The following is a 19,475-nucleotide window of genomic DNA, read 5'->3' on the forward strand; positions in this document are numbered from 1 at the left end:
CAAGTTTTGATAAAACAATCTAAAATTCAGTCCTCACGTAAAACGATTCCCATCCAGACTGTGAGGACAAAACGGTCTCTTGGTATATGTTTGTGAGTTCAAGCTCAACACTACCGCCAGGATGGCTGCATTTCCATGGCAGCTGAGAGCAAACTCAATCATTCTGTTCTGAAAATAACCCTAATTTTCTGAAATTGCCCTGGCGCTGTGATCCCCAAGACACAGTCAATAGACATGCAGCTTGTTGAGTTTGATGCCTTTCAGCTTCATGCGGCTTTGCACGCATCATGCTGCAAGAGCACAAAACATGTAAACACATACATTTAAGAAGAAAAAAAGAGACTTAGTTGAAAGGTTCAGCTCAGCTGCACAATCACAGCTTTGTATCTTTCCTGGATCTTTAAGGCACTCACGTTGCATTTTATCAGATGATCAATTTGGAGAAAACTGCTGCATTTTCATCCCCCCCGGCACCGCTGGACGAAACCTTTTCATTCACTTGGTTATTAACCTGGATGCAAAAATGAGGATTCTTCATGTCGTCGTGTTTTGCTGCTTCTCCGGTGAGTTTTGGCGTATCTTTAAAAAAATGTTCAATTCATATCGACAGGTTTTATTTGTCAAATTGACATTATTCATTTATTATTAAGTTAGATGTGAAGGAGAGAAAAATCTTTGACTTCACAATCAGTTTATTAGTTAAATAACTAAGTGTAATTTGAATTGATGAGGTGCACAATATATTACAATAGGTCTTTCTAATAATAATGATAATAATGCATTTCATTTATTTTGTGCTTTTCAAGGTACTCAAAGACACTTTACATTACATATTCAAAACATCCTAAAATCTATACAATAAAAATAACTAAATTACAATAAATACAATAACAGGGATGTGTTTTTAGGCAAATGCAAATATAGATGCACGTTGGTGTATACAAGTAAAATATATCGTTAAAGGGGTGCCGGGGCTGTTTTTATTTCTGTTTTATTTTGTCCTTTTGGGTTTATATGTATATATATATATATATGTGTCATTTTGCCCCATTTTATTATATTTGTATTTTATTTGTATGTCGGACATTTTTGTAATTGTTTTATGTGAATACATCTAAACGAATAAAACAATGTAAGTGATAAAAAAAAACAATAAAAAAACAATAGCAGAGCACACACTTATGGTGTTTGTCACCAACAAATGTTTGACTGACAGAAAACAACAAGTTTATTGAATTATACAAGTAGGCTGTGATGTTGTTTCAGAATGTACTTAACCCTTGTGTTGCCTTAGGGTCATTTTGACCCGAATCAATATTACATCCTCCCCCCGCCTTTGGGTCATTTTGACCCGATTCAATGTTTCACCCTCCTGTTACCTTTATATTTACTAACATATTTTACCCTTTGGGTTCAATTTGACGCCAGCAATTAAAACCTCCAGAAAATTATTAGAATTAATATTGTTTTCCAAGTTTAAGTGTGAGGCACTTTATGTTTGTTTGTTGACTACCGAAAGAACACCGACATTAATCCTAAGGCGGGGGGAGGGTGTAATATTGATTCGGGTCAAAATGACCCTAAGGCAACACAAGGGTTAAAGTGCCTTTTCTTTGCGTTGTATATTAGTGGCTGCCCTCATTGTTGTATTTCTATGTTGAGTTGTCGCCTCACAAAAACATTGAACAGATTGTAAAGCCCTCTGTGACAAATTTGTAATTTGTGAGAATGGGCTATCCAAAATGAACTGAATTGAATTGAATTGAATTGTATTGAAATGTTATTGGGCGACTCCGACTCCGGCTTATAGCGTGTCATCCTCCTCCCCCCGCCTTTCACGTCTATCTCTACTATTCTAAATCAAGGCAAATTGCCAAATATATATATATATATATATTTTTAAACACATATGAGACTATTTTAAAAAACGAACAAAGGCACATACTTAGAGGATTGAACAACATTGCACATAAATTAGGTCAAATAAAATAAGTCGAGAATATCAGGTGGAACGCCCCAATCCAAATCAACCATAAAGACTGAACAGTGTGCGCACAGGAGATACGATGTGTGTACCGTGTGCATCGCTTCACAGAATCATACGTAATTAATTTACAGGAGTAATATGTTAATTCATTTTCATGTGCTTCCCAGTCAAACAATTCATCCACATTTCAACATTAATTTCAGTAGATGCTGGGGTCCACCAGGGGTCACCAGGTGTAACTTTATGCTGCAGGTGTGTGTGCAGAGGCTTCAGCAGTGCTGGAGGTGAGCGGCCAAGTTGGAGCGGAGGTCTCCATCCACTGTTCTGGACGCTGGACCGCAGACAACAGCTCCGAACGCCACCACAACGTGTTCTTCTGCAACGGCGTCTGCTCCAAAGAAAATATTCTCATTCAAACGGCGGGCAAGAGGTCGGAGGTCACGCGGCACGGGAGATACAGCATGGAGGTCAACGAATGACACGACGCCTTCAGCGTGACCATAAAGAGCCTGAAGAGGACAGACGCAGGGACGTATCACTGCAGCGTGGAGGGAACTCTTCGTGGGTGGCACCAGGAGGTCACCCTTATAGTTTTAAATGGTAAGTTTAGGCCTCGATGCATTCAAGTTCCAAGCAGGTAATGGGACGTTTTGGCATAACGATGAACAATATACCTTCTATTTCATTGAATGTGTTTATCTAACTATGTCATGCTTCCTTCTGGTCACATGACATCTATTGCTTCTGTCCATCCTGGAGAGGGATCCTCCTCTGTTGCTCTCCTGAAGGTTTCTTCCCTTTTTTTTTTACCAGTGAAAGTTTTTTTTCCTATTTTTTCGGAGTTTTTCCTGATCCGATGTGAGGTCAAAGGTCAGGGATGTCGTATGTGTACAGATTGTAAGGCCCTCTGAGGCAAATTCGTAATTTGTGATATTGGGCTATATAACATTGTGCCTGTCCCCAAACACCCCAAGGTAACCTGCCTGAATGACTGGAGACCCGTAGCCCTCACCTCGATTGTCAGTAAATGCTTCGAGAGGTTGGTCAAGGACTTCATTTGTTCCATGTTGCCTGCCACGCTGGACCCATGGCAATTTGCATATCGTCAAAACAGATCCACCGACGACGCAATTGCCATGGCACTTCACACCGCCCTTTCCCACCTGGAGGGGAGGAACTGTTGTGTGCGAATGCTGGTTGTGGACTACAGCTCAGCGTTCAACACTATTGTTCCCGCCAAGCTCGACACCAAGCTCAGAGGTCTAGGCCTGCACTCTACCATGTGCAGCTGGATACTGGACTTCCTGTCGGGCTGCCGCCAGGTGGTGAGGATGGGCGGTACCACCTCAGAGCCGCTGACCCTCAACACGGGAGCCCCTCAGGGATGCGTGTTGAGCCCTCTCCTCTACTCCCTGTACACCCACGACTGCACGGCCATGCACAGCTCCAACGTCATCATCAAGTTTGCTGACGACACAACAGTGTTGGGGCTGATCACCGACGACGAGGAGACAGCCTACAGGGAGGAGGTTGGATCACTGGTACAGTGGTGCCAGGAGAACAGCCTCGTCCTCAACGCCAAGAAGACCAAGGAGCTGATCGTGGACTACAGGAAGCGGAGAGGAGAGCACACGCGCATCTCCATAGACGGAGTCGCAGTAGAGGGTCAGCAGCTTCAAGTTCCTCGTGCACATCTCCGAGGACCTCACATGGACCACGCACACCACTCACGTGGTGAAAAGGGCCCAACAACGCCTGTATTTCCTTAGGCGACTGAGGAAATTCAACATGGCCCCCGCATCCTCAGAACATTCTACACCAGTACCATCGAGAGTGTTCTGACAGGTTGCATCACCGTCTGGTACGGTCGAACTGCACCGCCCTGGTGCGTAGGGCACTACAGCGGGTGGTGCGGTCGGCACAGTACATCGTTGGAGGTGAGCTTCCTCCATCCTGGACATATACACCAAGCGGCGCGTGCGGGCCAAACGGATGATGAAAGACAATAACCACCCCGCCACAAACTGTTCACCCTTCTACCGTCAGGCAGGCGATACCGCAGTATCAAGTGCCGCACAAACAGACTGAGGGACAGCTTCTTCAGGCAGGCCATCAGGCTGCTGAACAAGGACTGAGACCCTCATTAACACTACACACCAGAACATATTCTGTGAATATCTATGGCCATGGTGTATATCTTATTACATTGTTTATATATATATATATTGTATGTATATACATATATATATATATATAGTCTCAAAAAAAGTGTATATTTTATTACATTGTTTTATATATATATATTGCCATGATGTATATTCTATTACATTGTTTTATATATATATTGTTAATACTTTCTTCTTTTTTTGTGTGTGGATATTGTATAGTTTATTCTCATTCTTATTCTTTTTTTAGTCTGCTACTGCTGTCGGGTGTTTTGCACATAAGAATTTCACGAACCGATTATATTTGTATAAAAGGGGATGTGACAATAAAAACTTGAAACTTGGTTGATAAAATAAACTGAATGTGTATTAAATTATTTAGGATTTTGTATGAAACTCATCTCAAAGTGTTGATGGCAGGTTACCCTGAGAGTATCTTCAGGATAAAACCAAACCACAATGCTTGAAGCTTGGCAATCTGGTCTTGTTTCGCGTGGAATTTCAGAAAAATACTTTATTTATAGTGTCTCTTGTGATTCAGTAATGTCACATGAGCACAAAGAGTAATTGCCACTCAAGTTTGCCCTTTCACTCTAAAGCATCCATTGTTCCTCTGGGATGGCCTCCTTCCACCACCCCCATTCAGACTGGAGCGGGAACTCTGCCCCAAGCCAGCGTTGCTTCTATCACTGAACCCTCACCGGCAGCATGGACCCGACCCGCTGCAGAGGACAAGAGCAACCAGGCGGCAACACCCTACCTCAAAGGTATTTAGAGCCACTGGCAGCAGCTGTTCTCTTCTAGCAAGCCATTGTTAATTATTAGTTATAATTATGCTGCAATAGGACGGTACAATAAATCACCTCTGGCCAGATCCTCCTCAAAATTAACAACATCAATAACCCTTGCACCGCTTCACTTTATATATACTTTGATAAACACTTTTTATTTCTTAATTAATTCATTTTCTTTATTATTAAAATGTTCCAATGTAATATGCCCTGCTATTTAATTTAATTTAAATATAATTTAATTTTATTTTATTTATTGTAAACATGCTTGCTGCTGCAACAACGCAATTTCCCCTGGAGATGAATACAGTATATTTAATCTAATCTAATTAATAATGACTTGATCAGTTTGAGAAATAACCTAAACAACCCCTCCCCCACCCCCAAATGTGTTTTACTTATTGTTACTTTACTTTGATGTTTGACCTTCACTGTGCGTGACAATAGAGGGCTGTTTTAAATCGATCTGCTGATGTGGAATCTTACATTTGAGTGTTGATGCCAATATGTCAATATGTGAGGTGGAAACTTCACACACCACATTTCCATTTGTAGAAGAGTTCCAGTTCAGTTTAAGTGAAAAGTCGCTTTATGTTTAGTTCTGAGGGCAAACATGTTTTTTTCTTCTTCACATAACTGGAAACAAATGCAGAAAACAAACAAAAAAAGAGTCAAAAACTAGGAATATAAATACCAAGGTCTATTTAGTCCTTGTGTTTTGTGTCGTCACAAAAGTCTCCCCGACTTGTTTGCAGACTCCACACTGGTCATCATTGTTGCGGTGAGCCTGGCTCTTCTGGTGTGTGCCATCATACCTCTTATATTATACAGACACTTGTGGAGAAACACAGGTGAGGCGACACATACAAACACACACACACACACACACACACACTGCTCTCATTCCATTGTGTGATCTGAAGCCCCAAAAAAAGAGTGTTCACGTGTTTTAATGAATCCCGTGGCTTGTTTGTTTTAGAAGACCAGAACAAGGGGGAGGTGAGTGACCATGTTCTCATTTTAATATGTTCATCTCTTATGACTGTTGATGCAATACCGTTACTGCTCAGATGAAATCATTAATGACTATTCTTATATATTTACAGCCTGAATGCTGTGAGTAAATGCAGATAGTGCCTCGACTCTGCAGGCTGCAGAGAGGCTGCAGTCTATCCCCCCAGTATGCTGCAGTCCACCAGGCTGCTACTCAATCCCAAACCTCTGGAATGAACAGGGTTTCTTCTGTCTCGGAGAATTATGAATCAAATAAAGGACACATATTTATATATCTTTGCATTTTCTTCCTTTAGATGCTTCCTTTAGATCCTTAACGAAGCCAGTAGATTTGCAGGATGAGGATGACATGTGGCACATGCAGGTATGGAAGATTTAGAATGCTCTATATTAAAACAAATTATAAAAAATATAGTGAAATACAATATATGCATTCAATGTATCATAGTTGGATGAACAGCACGCGAAAAATGACAATAACGTTGTTTTTTATCCATATAAATGTCTTTCATTGTGTCTTTCATTTACTCTGTCTATATTTAATATTTTTTGTATTTGATTTGTCAGTGTTGTTGTGTGTTGTGTATGCATGTGTGTTGTATATTTACATATATATTTTGTTTTGTATTTTACTTTTATTTTACTTGTATACTTCTATATCTTTCATCCCTGTTTCTTATATTTTGTGTTTTGTTTTTATTCTTGTGTGTTGCTGCTACTGTCACGACAAATTTCCCCTTGGGGATTAATAAAGTATATATCTATCTATCTATCTATCTATCTATCTAATTGAAGAGGTGTGATGCATTTGACCAGCAGAGGTCAGCTTTAATTAAACGTATCGAACTATATTTAAATGTGTCACCTCTAAGAAGGGCTTGAATCAATTTTTGAGTGCTGTAACTGGAACAATATCACTGTATCAAAAAAGTTATAAAAAGAAGAAAAGTAAAAAATAATAAAAAGTAATCACATATTAATCAAAAATAAAAAAGTAATTAAAAGTTAAAAAAATAATTAAAAAGTACAAAAGTAATAAAAAGTACAAAATTAATAAAAAGTATAAAAGTTATGAAAAAGTACAAAAGTTTAAAAAAAGTACAAAAGTAATTAAAAATTCATTACAAAGTTATTAAAAAGTTATAAAAAATGTTAAAAAGTAATACAAAAGTTATAAAAAATAATAAAAAGTTATTAAAACATTTTGTAAGTTAAAAAGTTATAAAAAGTAAAAAAGTTATAAAAAACTTTTAAAATGTTAAGTAATTCAAAAGTTTAAAAGTAATAAAAAGGTTATAAAAAGTTTATAATAAATGTTAAAAAGTTATATAAAAGTTATAAAAAATTATACAGTTATTAAAAAAATGTTTAAGTTAAAAAGTTATAATAGTAAAAAAGTTATAAAAAAGTTATAAAAAAGTTATAAAAAGTTATTAAAAAATGTTTAAGTTAAAAAGTTATAAAAAGTTAAAAAGTTATACAAAACTTTTAAAATGTTAAAAAGTAATTCAAAAGTTTAAAAAAGTTTAAATGTAATAAAAAGGTTATAAAAAGTTATAAAAAACTTAAAAAAACTTAAAACGTTATTAAAAAGTTACAAAGTTTTAAAAAGTAATAAATCTTTTTTTAAAGTTATTAAAAACTTTTAAAAACTTAAAATGTTATAAAAGTAATACAAAATGTAAAAAATAATGAAAAAGTTTAAAAAAGTTTAAAAAAGTAATACATTTTTTTAAAGTAATGAAAAACTTATAACAAGTTATAAAAAAGTTAAGTTTTAAAAAGTTAAAAATTGGCAAAAAGTAATAAAGTAATTAAAAGAAGGGAACAAAGTTATACAGTAGTGAGGTTCATTCTAAACTACTATGAAAAACAAATACAGTTACTTATCAAGTAATTTAGTTGGTATGAGTCTGTGTTAATCTTGCTGCATCTGGTCAGGTCATAGTCAGATGAAAAGGCGGAAAGACAACAAAGCGCGAGATCTTTATTTTTGCATTGATATTCACACCATCTAACCTAAATAAATCTAATAAATGAAAGTATTCGTATATTTGGTGTTACACCCATTAAATAAAAATATATTCATTTGTGTAATTGATTTACGGTGCAAGGGACCTTTTTCTTTTGGAAAATGAAATCCTTATAACAATGTATATTCTAAGAATAGAAATTTAACAAAGTAAATCATTCTGAACAGAAAGCACTTGCTAGAAAGGGACTTGCTACATTTGTACGTTTCTGCTTTTTGTTTTTTGAACTCTGTAAAATTCAAAGTAGTGGTGCAGTTAGACCTGCAGAGGGTGCTACACACATTTGATCTCACTTTGGAATTGGACCCCTGAGGAGACAATTATTAAAAGCAACCATAAATACGGAATTAATTGTTTTAAAATATATCATAAGATCCACCAGTGTCTGTTTAGAGATTATCATGTTTAAATAAAGGTTGTTAGTTTACGCAGAGACCATATTAATAATTGTTGATCACACTTCCAGTGTTGTTGTTTGTGTCGTGTCATTCGGAGTCACTCACTTTCCAGAAGGGTGTAAGAAAGTTAAGACACATTCTATCGTCACATTTACAGCATATAGTTTAACACCTCCAGCCAACAGTGGACACCCAGAGACAATGAAGTCTCATAATCACGCACTTTGTGAAAGTCTCCATGTCGGCCACTTGTTCTTAAAATAACAATAGAGTCATCTTCTGTGTATTTACACACTCGGTGAGTTTAAGTTGCAAACATTTATAGACACGGCATCAAAAAACATGAATGACTCAGTTTTAGATGTCATCAGATGTTACTGAAATATAACATTGTAATGTTATGGCATACTTTTGTTTTCATGAGGATCAAACCTGTGCTTAGAATTGCTTGTAGGTGTTTGTATATTAACAATAAATCTGTAGTTTAGGATATATGCTTTATTGCAGAGAGTTAATATGTGTAGTATATGTGTAATAACCTGTTATCTTAGCATATCGAAAGTAAGCAGGGAGCCCCAGTTTACCACCTCGGTTAAAAAGTAACAAAATCCACCGAACAGCACCTCCAAAGTGAGAAACTAAAGTTACTTTCAGAGGGAGGCGTGCCAGCAGTTCCCCCGTGTTTACAGTCTTTAGGCTAAATAAAACTAACCAGCTGCTGACTATAACGATGCTTAGCAAAATGTATGATTCCTTGCCAAATAATGTGACTTTTCTTGTCGAATACAAAATATATAATTTCCAGTCTTTCACAAATTGTGCATGCTTAAAGAAGCAGTGTGTAGGATTAGGTGGCGTCGTCAAGTAAACATTTCTCCGTTCTCTCCTCCCGTGTTAAGACTGTAGTAACGGGACCCGCCTAACACCACTCGCCTCTCTTAAAGACCCCGTTTACACGATGGGAAAACGCATATATTTTCATGCGTTTTGGCCTTTCATTTACACAAAAACGGAGGTTTTATCACGGAAAACGATCATTTCTAAAAACTCCGGCTAAAGTGGAGATTTCTGAAAACTCAGTTTTTGTGTTTGCGTGTGAACTAGTGTGAGAGTGATGCAAAACAGTTTTGGGCTGGACAGCTGAGCAACGAGCTGAAACTCTAAAACTAAAGCTGAGAGGAGCTGCGGCTCCAGGCGATAACTCTCTCATCGTCATTTAATACATTCTTATTATATAAATACAGCTTACAGTCACTTTAAAACAGCTGCGCCAAAGCAACTTGAGCAGGCCTACTACCGTACCAAAGTGAACCGAGTTTTCTTTTTATTTACATATGCTTAATTTGAATTATTCATCAACATTTTATTCGTAGATATGAAGAAAAGCATCTGTATTTTGTTCCAGTTCTTTGCTTTTAATTCCTTTGCTGTATTGTAAAGCAGGCTACACACACTGACACCACACATTGAAACTAAGTGCACCTTGCATCAGAGACGAGGGTCTTCTTGTGGGGGCGAGTGTAGCTCATCGGGACGGTCGTAGTCCTGCAACCACAAGGTGCCCGGTTTGATCCCCGCTCTCTCCATATAGTTGCATGTTGAAGTGCCCTTGAGCAAGAAACTGAACCCCCAGTTGCTTCACTGCTCCTTAATAACTAAGGATGGGGATCGATAAAAGCGTACATTTCTTTTCTTACTTCCCCTTGGCCCACGCAAAGCCTTCCGCTCTCATACAGTCAAAACCACAAGAAGAAGCTGAGAACTGAGAGATAACCTCGATGGTATTTCCTTTGCACCAGGTTGTGCATAGAGCATGAGCACGATGAAACAGTGAACTACTTTGTAGATTTTTTCAAAGAGATAGATTTTGAATCAAAGTACAGTCTGGAGGGACAACGAAGAAACTTTATTAATCAGAATGAAAACCATTTCCGTCTTATTCTCTCTTCTCTATGGTAAGTTTGATCTTTAAATACGTAGTATACAATCTAAACAACTCAAAGATGCTGTAACTCTTTTCTCGTGATTATATTTGGGCAGTTGCTGGGACAGAGGCTGCAGGCATCAACGTAGAGGGACTCGAGGGGGGCGAAGTGTCGTTCCGCTGTTCACACGGAAATGCGTGGAGTAACCGAAAATACCTCTGCAAGGATCCATGTAAAGACAGTCAAGATGTACTGGCGACAGCACAGAATGGTGGGAGGATATCTCTGGCGGACTGCGGGAACGGAGTCTTCTTTGTGACCTTCAGTCACCTCCAGCTGTCCGACATGGGGAGATACTGGTGTGCAGTGGAAAGATTCGGTTTTGATACATTCACTGAAGTACATGTTAGTGTACAGAAAGGTACGTGTATGGTCCTATCACTCCGACCTTGATGTCTCTTTACAATGACTGCTTTTATTTTGGTCTCTCCATCAGTGGTGGAATGTAAATAAGTACATTTATTTAAAAAACATTGGAGTTTTTACTCAACAGCTTTTAACTAACAGCTGGAATTCTTTAGGGTGTTTTGTTGGGGCCCCTTGTCGCGTGTTTCACATCCAAGACTTGCATCAAAGAATGATTTCCTCTTTAAATTTCTCGTAAGACGTTATTGAAATAACAAAAAGAATGTATAGAAATGTGTGTATCTTTTTCTTCTTCTCTCCATCGCCATTATTGATCTCATGAATCTAACATTCATCTTGTGACCCCCATGGGTTTGAATCTACTGCACTCAACTCACTGTATACAAAGTAATTTAAAGCTCCACCTCGACCTGCTACAATATACTCTATACACACTGACATATGAAAACGTAATAATCTAATAATATTATTTAATAATATATCCATGATAGGGGGGACATTTTTTACTTCAGAAGGAAACATTTAGTTGATCATACTTTTACTTAAAAAGACTAGTGTGTAGGACTTAGTGACATCTAGTGGTGAGATTGCAGATTGCAAACACCTGAATACGGCTGCACTCGCCTTGCGTAGCTGTTTGAGGCAAGGTTGATGAGTTAAGGTTAGATATTTTTACCTCAAGTATAAGAGTCAGCTCACTGGTCAGAGCATAGGACCTGAATACATCAGCAGGAGGCACAGAGAAGGGGGCAGGGCCATTGGCAAGGAGGCCAGGTCTAGGCCAGAGGCTGGATACAGGAAGCAGGGAGAAAGACCCAGGACCAGCTTGAGACCCAGCCAGGTCCAATGGACCCGATGAGACGTGAAGTCACAAAGACTCCGGAGAGGAAGCAGAGTTAGTAATGTGCAATGGAGGGAAGTAAATTCATCCATAAGGAGAGAGAGAAGAAGAGATAGGAGATCAGTGTATCCTAGAAAACACCCCCAGCAGCCTATAATATAAGCCTAAAGCTGCATATCTAGGTATTCACAGTGACAGAGTATTTTTGGATAGTTTTATTGGTACTTTTATTTACAGAACGGCTCTAAATACTTCTTCCACCACTGTTTTCTTAAAGCAGTTGTAATAGAGACCACAACGGCCACACTTCCCACATGGACGTCTCCTAATATCTCAACAGAATCAACACCTGGAACCAGTACGCCTGCAAACCTTTGGACAGGTAGGAGGAAAATATAACCACATTTTAATCATTAAAGATATAAATGGTAGATAAAATGTTTTAGTTTGTAGGTAATATTTTATCCTACCTCACAGCTTCAATCAACACCAATGGCGGAGAAAAGATCAGCAGCAGAGGTGAGTTTGTATCTTATCATTTGGTGAATGAATATCCGCCGCTTGTGGATAAGTCACGTTGTTGAGCCATATCTCTTGTTTTTTGGTCAGGCGCCGCGTTGTACGCCACAGTCGGGGCTGTTGCCACGCTCGCTATTCTGATGCTGGCGATAATCGTCGGGAAACGTGGAGTAAAGTTAAAACCTCAACCACGAGTTTGCTCCAACGGCGAAGACCTCGACAGAGCCGATGAAAGCGAGGTATGAGCTTGAGTCCCGATGTCTCTCCACAACACAGCAACTGTCTTCCCCAGAGACACATGACGATGGTCTCGGCAGCGAATCAAATGAAGCTGACGACGATTAAGTTTTCTTTCCTGGTTTCAGAGGTCAACAGTGTTTTTTCCAAAAGGCCTTCAGTTCATATTTGCATTTGTAATTTTAGGAAATATGTTTATTTGCATACCTGCTGAGAGTTAGATGAGAAGATAGATACCAGTCTCATTTATCTGTGTTAAATGTGGCACCTCGTGAGATTTAAATGTAGGGTTGGAAAGATTTTTATTTATTGATGTTTGAGTCCGTATAGTACATCATATTTACAATGCACATTTTGAATGAGGCTAATCATATTGAACTACTTCAGTAGACTTCACGTGGTATCTATTTATGCATCGCTGAGTAGATTCACACTTACATTCAGTGAAACAAAGAACACACGAATAAATGCTGATTTGTTTTTCCACTTTTCAACAGGATGCCTGCGAGTACGATGACATCGGCGAGGTCGTGCAGTCGATGAAGAAAACGTCTGAGTTTTTCTCTTGTTGTCACTACCCGAAGCACGATGTCGAACGGAGCGCACCCCTTCACATTTATGAAGACGCCTGTGGCTCCAAAGGCACCGAGCGTCCAAGACACTCGGGCCTAAATGTCCAAGAGGAACGTGACATCAGCGCTGGGATCTACATCCAACCTTTGCCGCCTGCATCTGAAAGAGCAGGTGAAGGCGGTCTTGGAAGACACTCAAATAAATCTGAAGCAACTACAAATACAAAAAGCAAACCCACAGAGAGCTGTACACGCAATGCACCCGCCTGTCACAGAAGATCCCTTTGGTTTGGTTTGGATGTCTCGGATACCGTGTGAGGTGGTGGGACTTGTGTGGGTACCGCCGACGGTGCTTCTTCAGTTAAACCAACGTCTATCATTCACTTTAATGTGCATCCTTTACAAAAAGATATGCTGAGTGTTGGAGACTTTATGTGTGTACCAAAAGAGAGACAATTTGACCTTTAACTGTGAAAAGAAATCAAAGGAACGTGTTTTTTTACTTTAAAAAAAAAAAAAATGTTTTATTGATTTTCACAGTTTTTATCCCACCAGGGAAGAGGATTCACACATGTCTCAGGGCAATTACAGATTTAAATTTAAAACCTCATTCCCGACCCCACCCCACCCACCCCACCCACCAATAGGGTTACAGGCTACGGAACTTATTCAATACATTCAGGTAATTTCAGGTACATTCAGGAGACGAAAATGTAAACAGTCAAATAATTACATTAATCCATCAGGTAATGTAAAGCAATTTGGAAATGAAAATTAACAAAGTGAGAAGTTGCATGTAAAAAAGAGAATGAGTAATGGCTAAAGGACAAAACAAAAACAGAAAAAACAACAACAAAAAAGATAAAAAAACAACAACAAGGGGAGGGGAGGGAGGGAGGGAGAGAGGGAGGGATGCTCACTGTTGCTATGGAGCGGATCCACCCTAGACTATGTCGAGAGGTTCTTGTAAGGAGTCGTAGTATTCTAGAAAAGGTCTCCATACTTTACTAAAGGTTTGGGAGGACACTCTGAGGGTATATTTGATTTTTTCAAGTGTCAGGAAATACAGTTTTTTTACTTTTTAATATGTTTTTGAGTTTATACTCCAGTCGTAGAATTTATTAAGCTGAAATGGCTATTGTCGAAAGATTTGAGTGTCTTATACGATTTTAACTGGAACACGGCAGTGTTTTATTTTGTATTTGTGTCTCCGTGTATAGGAAACCTCTAGGACAGTGTCAACAATAAGTTATCCTTATAAACTTTACAGGAGTGCAACTTAGCGCTGCTATTCCACATTCCAGAGAGCAGTAATTACGGAAACAGTGATGTTGAGAGAAAAGGGGATTAAAGTCTGAGGGCTCGGGAACCAAACTGTGTAACGTTTATGTGGTAACACCTTTGTGTCTTTTTAGACTTAAGATAAAAAGAGAATACCAAACAATTTAAAGGGCGCAAGGAAACACAGAATGTACAAACAAAATATCCTTGTTTCTTCAGCTTTCATGTTCATTTGAGTTGACAAGCTAGGCATAAAATAACTGCACTAAAATACATTAGTGATTAAAACTCTCCACCAGAAACCGCTGCTCTGCTATGCAAGGCTTATTTTTCTTTTAGCAAGACAGGTTTATCTTTTATTTCGTTATGATTACATTTAAATGATATCTTACCAAAAACTGTGTTTTTCAATCACAAGGAACAGTGTGTAAATTACATTTATCTAAGGTTATCTCCCCAGCTAGTCCTGGCTAGCCAGAGTGTGGTGCCTGCAGACACTGCATTTTTCTACTTTCTATTTTTTTGTAAACAAAATTATCAGAAAGTCAGATCTACATTTCTTAAAACAATAAAATAAATATATGGCATAGAAATGCTAATTTAGATTTTTTGTACTTTTTTCTAACCGATATCAGACTCACAGTTAACTGACCAGATTAGTGTTGTGCATGCAATGTTCTTGTGGTTGAATGTCTAACAAACCGCAGTCTCACTCGATCTCCACCACATCAATTAATTTATCTACGGTGTTGTGTGTGTCTGGCATAATGTGTCAGTGTTTCCACCAGTGTAATGCAAGCCCAGCGGTGTGTGTGTGTGTGTGTGTGTGTGTGTGTGTGTGTGTGTGTGTGTGTGTGTGTGTGTGTGTGTGTGTGTGTGTGTGTGTGTGTGTGTGTGTGTGTGTGTGTGTGTGTGTGTGTGTGTGTGTGTGTGTGTGTGTGTGTGTGTGTGTGTGTGTGTGTGTAAGAAACCCACTTACTTCCTAACTGAGGACTAAAAGCTGGTCCACACAAGGTCAACTTATGACCATTATAAGGTTAACACTTGGTTTTTGGTTCATTCAAGATTCAAGATGTTTTATTTGTCACATACACACACAGGGTGTGCAGTGAAATGAAAGTGGCAATGCTCAGCAGGAAATGTAAAACAACAACAACACACACACTATTTAAAAACAACACACACACAATGTGTGTGTGTGTGTGTGTGTGTGTGTGGTGTGTGTGTGTGTGTGTGGGAGGGGTGGGGGTCTATGTGGGGGTCTGGTGGTCCTGGTGAGTTCAGGTGTCAAACCCTGGAAAAAAGAGCTCCGTCTCAGTTCTCTGTTCTTGCAAGCGTGACTACGGGCGCGCTGCCCTGAGGCAGTGAAACAGTCTGTTGTGGTTGGTTGGGGTGGTGAGCCGGCTGTGGTTCTGCTGGCTCCTGTACAAGTCCTGCAGGGTGAGTGTAGTGGAAATAGTGCGTTCAGCGACTCTCTGCTCTGCCTTCCCTCTCTGAGCGCTTCCTGTCCTGGTAGACACCAGGCTGTGATGCTGTGATCAGGGCTCTACCAGGGGCCCTCTCTACAGCTCAGGGAGAAGGACTGAAGGATCTTCCTTTTAACTTTTCCTCAGCTGCTGAGGGTGGTAGGCGCTTCCTTTCTTGTCTGTGTCTGTGTTCTGTGTTAGTTGATGTGACGATGTGACTCAGGGTGTTATACTAAGGTGTGCCTCTCAGCACACTCTCCACAGTGGTCCGTTCGTCTGAGTCGTCCTCTGTTGTCCCCTCCTGTGCAGTCCACAATCAAGTCTTAGTTTTGGGTCCCATTCGGATGATGAGCTGTTGTCCTGGCACCAGTGACAGATCTGGATTCAACTTCCTCCAGGTAGGCCGGTCGTGGTGGTAGGCGAATCAGGCCACCATCGGTCATCCATGAACTGGATGCTGTTGTTGGTGGTGGCCCTGAACCTGATCATGTGGGTGGGGGGGAGGGGGCACAGTAGGGGGGCTGAGGGCGGGGGGCCCTGGTGGGGGAGTGTGGGGGTGTGGGTGGTGTGTTGGCCCATAATCTGACCACCTGTGCTGCAAGGACACAGGTCCAGGATCCAGGTCTAGTCTCAGCCAGGGTCCCAGCCAGCTCAGCACGGAGTCCGGAGGGAGGGGGACTATAGTGCTGACTTCTCTACCAGACCATGGTCAGCAGCCCCATCTGGCTGTCCTCTGTCCAGATGAGAGTCCAGATGGCATCTGGATGACAGACAGATGGAGGATAAGTGCGTTGCAGTGCACTGTGGCGAAGCATAATGGACAGGGAGAAGGAGGCAGCGTAGAGTTAGTCATTCTCCAGCACCATCCTCCATGACCACGGGTGAGGGGCAACGTCAGAGTACACATGCATATGCTTGATCTGGGGCACAGGTGAGGGCACATGGAGGCAGGGGGACACAGGGGTGGCACAAGAGCTCAGCCGGCAAGCGGGACTAATGAGGAGCTCAGGGTTGGGTTCAGCTGGAGCCACAGCAGCTTCAGTACTTGGCCAGCTCTGGTGACTCCTGTGTTAGCTGGTGGTGTTCACCCTGTTCCCTCCCCTCCTCACTCTCTTCTGCTCACAGAGTACTGCTGTGTTGGGCAGTGTCAGGAACTCACGCCCTGCGAGCTAGCAGTCGTTGTTGTTGGTGTTGTTCCGTGCATAAATTGACAACCTCGCTCAGCGCTAGGTGATAAGTCGGCACTCAATGCGGCCTTCGTCGGCACTCACCCCAGTCTACATAAAACCTGCTCCGAGGTCTGGATGATGTCAGTGCCTGCCATAGGTAGCCTCCATCAGTGCCTCCATCTGTCCTTGACTTCTCTCAGTCCGTAGCCTTGGCATAGCACTTCGAGCTCTCACCTGCCCTTTCACCCCATTGACTCGGAGTTGCGGTACCTCTTCGTTTACTTCATTCACAGCTCAAGATCAAACTTCTGCATGGATCCTCACGCCACGACTTTTTTGGATTTTTCAACTGGAGCGATGATGTCCGGGTCATGTTGTTGCTAAGCGTTGCTCTGAGTGGGCCAACCCTTCCATAAACCGCCTGATTGACTGGCATAAACACGACCGGTGGCGCAGGAACTCGCTTGGAGACTGAAGGAGCTCAGCCCGCCCACGGTCAGACCTGGGTCGCGATCGTCACTCACCTTTCCTTCCAATGGTTCCATGGCGGTCGGCGGAAAAATCACGCACCAGCCCTGTGATTTGTCAGCGGAGGAGAGAGACGGCAGCAGCCTCCTCTGGTCTATTTTGTAACTGTATCCATGAAAGTTCTTTGATTTTTTTAGTCTGGTTTGTGAAGTGGCAGCGGTTCAAGTCAGCTGTGCTGATTGCCCAGCCCACCACCCCAGCCAGCACGGGAGCACCCGGGATACTTGTTCACTCGCACATCATGTTGGGTGAATGTAGACGGTTGTAGTATGGGTCGATGTGGACCTGTGGGGTAGAATGGACGGTGTGTGATGGGGGAGCTGTGGGTTGGACAAGCAGGAATGGGTGAGAAGAGAGATCGTCTGGGGTGGGAGGTTAAGTTGTGTGGGCTGAAAAGAGAGCGTGACCCATAATAACCGGCATTTCCAGTTACGCTCCATCCAAGATGGACCACCCTGGCATTTTAAAACAGACTTCGTTCTGTCTGCAGGAAAACAGAAGGAGACCGGTTGGGCATGACAGCGGTCCAGTCCCCGCGTCAGATTAAAATTCGTCCCAGATCATCACTTCATCTGATCCCTCATATCCCTTTGTTCATCTGTCAAGGCCGATAACATCCCCCGGTGGCTTTTGGCTTGACTGGACGTTAAATAGGACTCGTTTCAGCTTTCCCTCGATGTTTCGCTCTCGCAGTGTTCTGCATCGTGATGTGTTTGTGGGTTTCCCTAGCGGATCTCGGCCGCCACCGCTGGGCGTAGCTGCGGGATTGTGAAGTTTGGTGTATGGTCTTGTTTCAACGCAAAAGTTTGCTGCTGGAAATGTAAAAAAAAGTGTGCGCCCTTGTTTGTTCGAGCTTAAACGTCGTAAAAAAAAAAAAATAAACCCCCCTTGTCATGTTCGGCGGAGTGTTGTCGGAAGGTTATGATCAGGGTACGTTGAGCAGTGGACCGTAGTTTATGCACATGTTGTGTTCACTATGACACAAAACAAGTGTGTGTGTTTGTGTGACTGTTTGTGGCTGATTATGTCAGGACACAAATACATACATGAATGTGTTTGCAGTTGGTGAGACCTTGTATAAGTCAGTGTTCCCTTAAAATCAACATGAAGGCCTCTACGTGTAATATGTTAACCCTTGTGTTGCCTTCGGGTCATTTTGACCCGATTCAATATTTAACCCTCCTGTCGCCTTCGGGTCAATTTGACCCGATTCAATGTTTAATGTCGGTGTTCTTTCGGGAGTCAACAAACAAACATAAAGTACCTCACACTTAAACTTGGAAAACAATATTAATTCTAATAATTTTCTGGAGATTTTAATAGCTGGGGTCATATTGACCTCAAGGGTAAAATATGTTAGTAAATATAAAGGTAACAGGAGGGTGAAATATTGAATCGGGTCAAATTGACCCGAAGGCAACACAAGGGTTAAAGCTCCTGACCTTGGCGACCTCTAGTGGTCATATTAATAAAGACACTCTGGCCTGAAAACTGACACAATCCAGCAAATGATCATTTCCAGCACATTACTGCCAAACTTTTAAACTTATTTTTTGTTGTGCTCGGTGGGGGGATATCAAATGGATGAATAATTCATAACGAAGTTAAAAGAAAGGATCTTTAAGGCTTACTTGCATAAATAATGTAAGAGACTTGCTTCCTGTATTTTCATCAGGGAGAAAGTAGGACATTTGTCAATGGATACATACACATTTTGTTTCATGGCATCAGCCTTGAACTTATCTTTCATGTTTAAATGTTAAACATATTGTAATTTATTATCACTCTTCATGACCTTTCCAGTGGAAGGTTAAAACCAGCATTGCAGCCTTTTGTTGTTACACAGATCAATGCTATTCATATTAATATGTCATGCTATAGACGGCAGCAAAGAATAACAGCTGGCACTTTTTAATAAAGCATACTTCATAAATGATTTGTACAATGCAAGTGTTATTGTTCTTTTTTGGGTCACTTGAGGGAACAATCTGTATGGCGGTATCGGCTGTTTATTTACACATCCAGCAAACACACAGCAACACTATCCTTCAGTTGTAGTTATGTTTGTGTCTACCAGACACATATAGGTCCAATATTCACTTTATTTCAGCTCTTTTTTTGTC

Source organism: Pseudoliparis swirei, chromosome 24, assembly GCF_029220125.1.
Source record: "Pseudoliparis swirei isolate HS2019 ecotype Mariana Trench chromosome 24, NWPU_hadal_v1, whole genome shotgun sequence".
NCBI classification, from domain to species: Eukaryota; Metazoa; Chordata; class Actinopteri; order Perciformes; family Liparidae; genus Pseudoliparis; species Pseudoliparis swirei.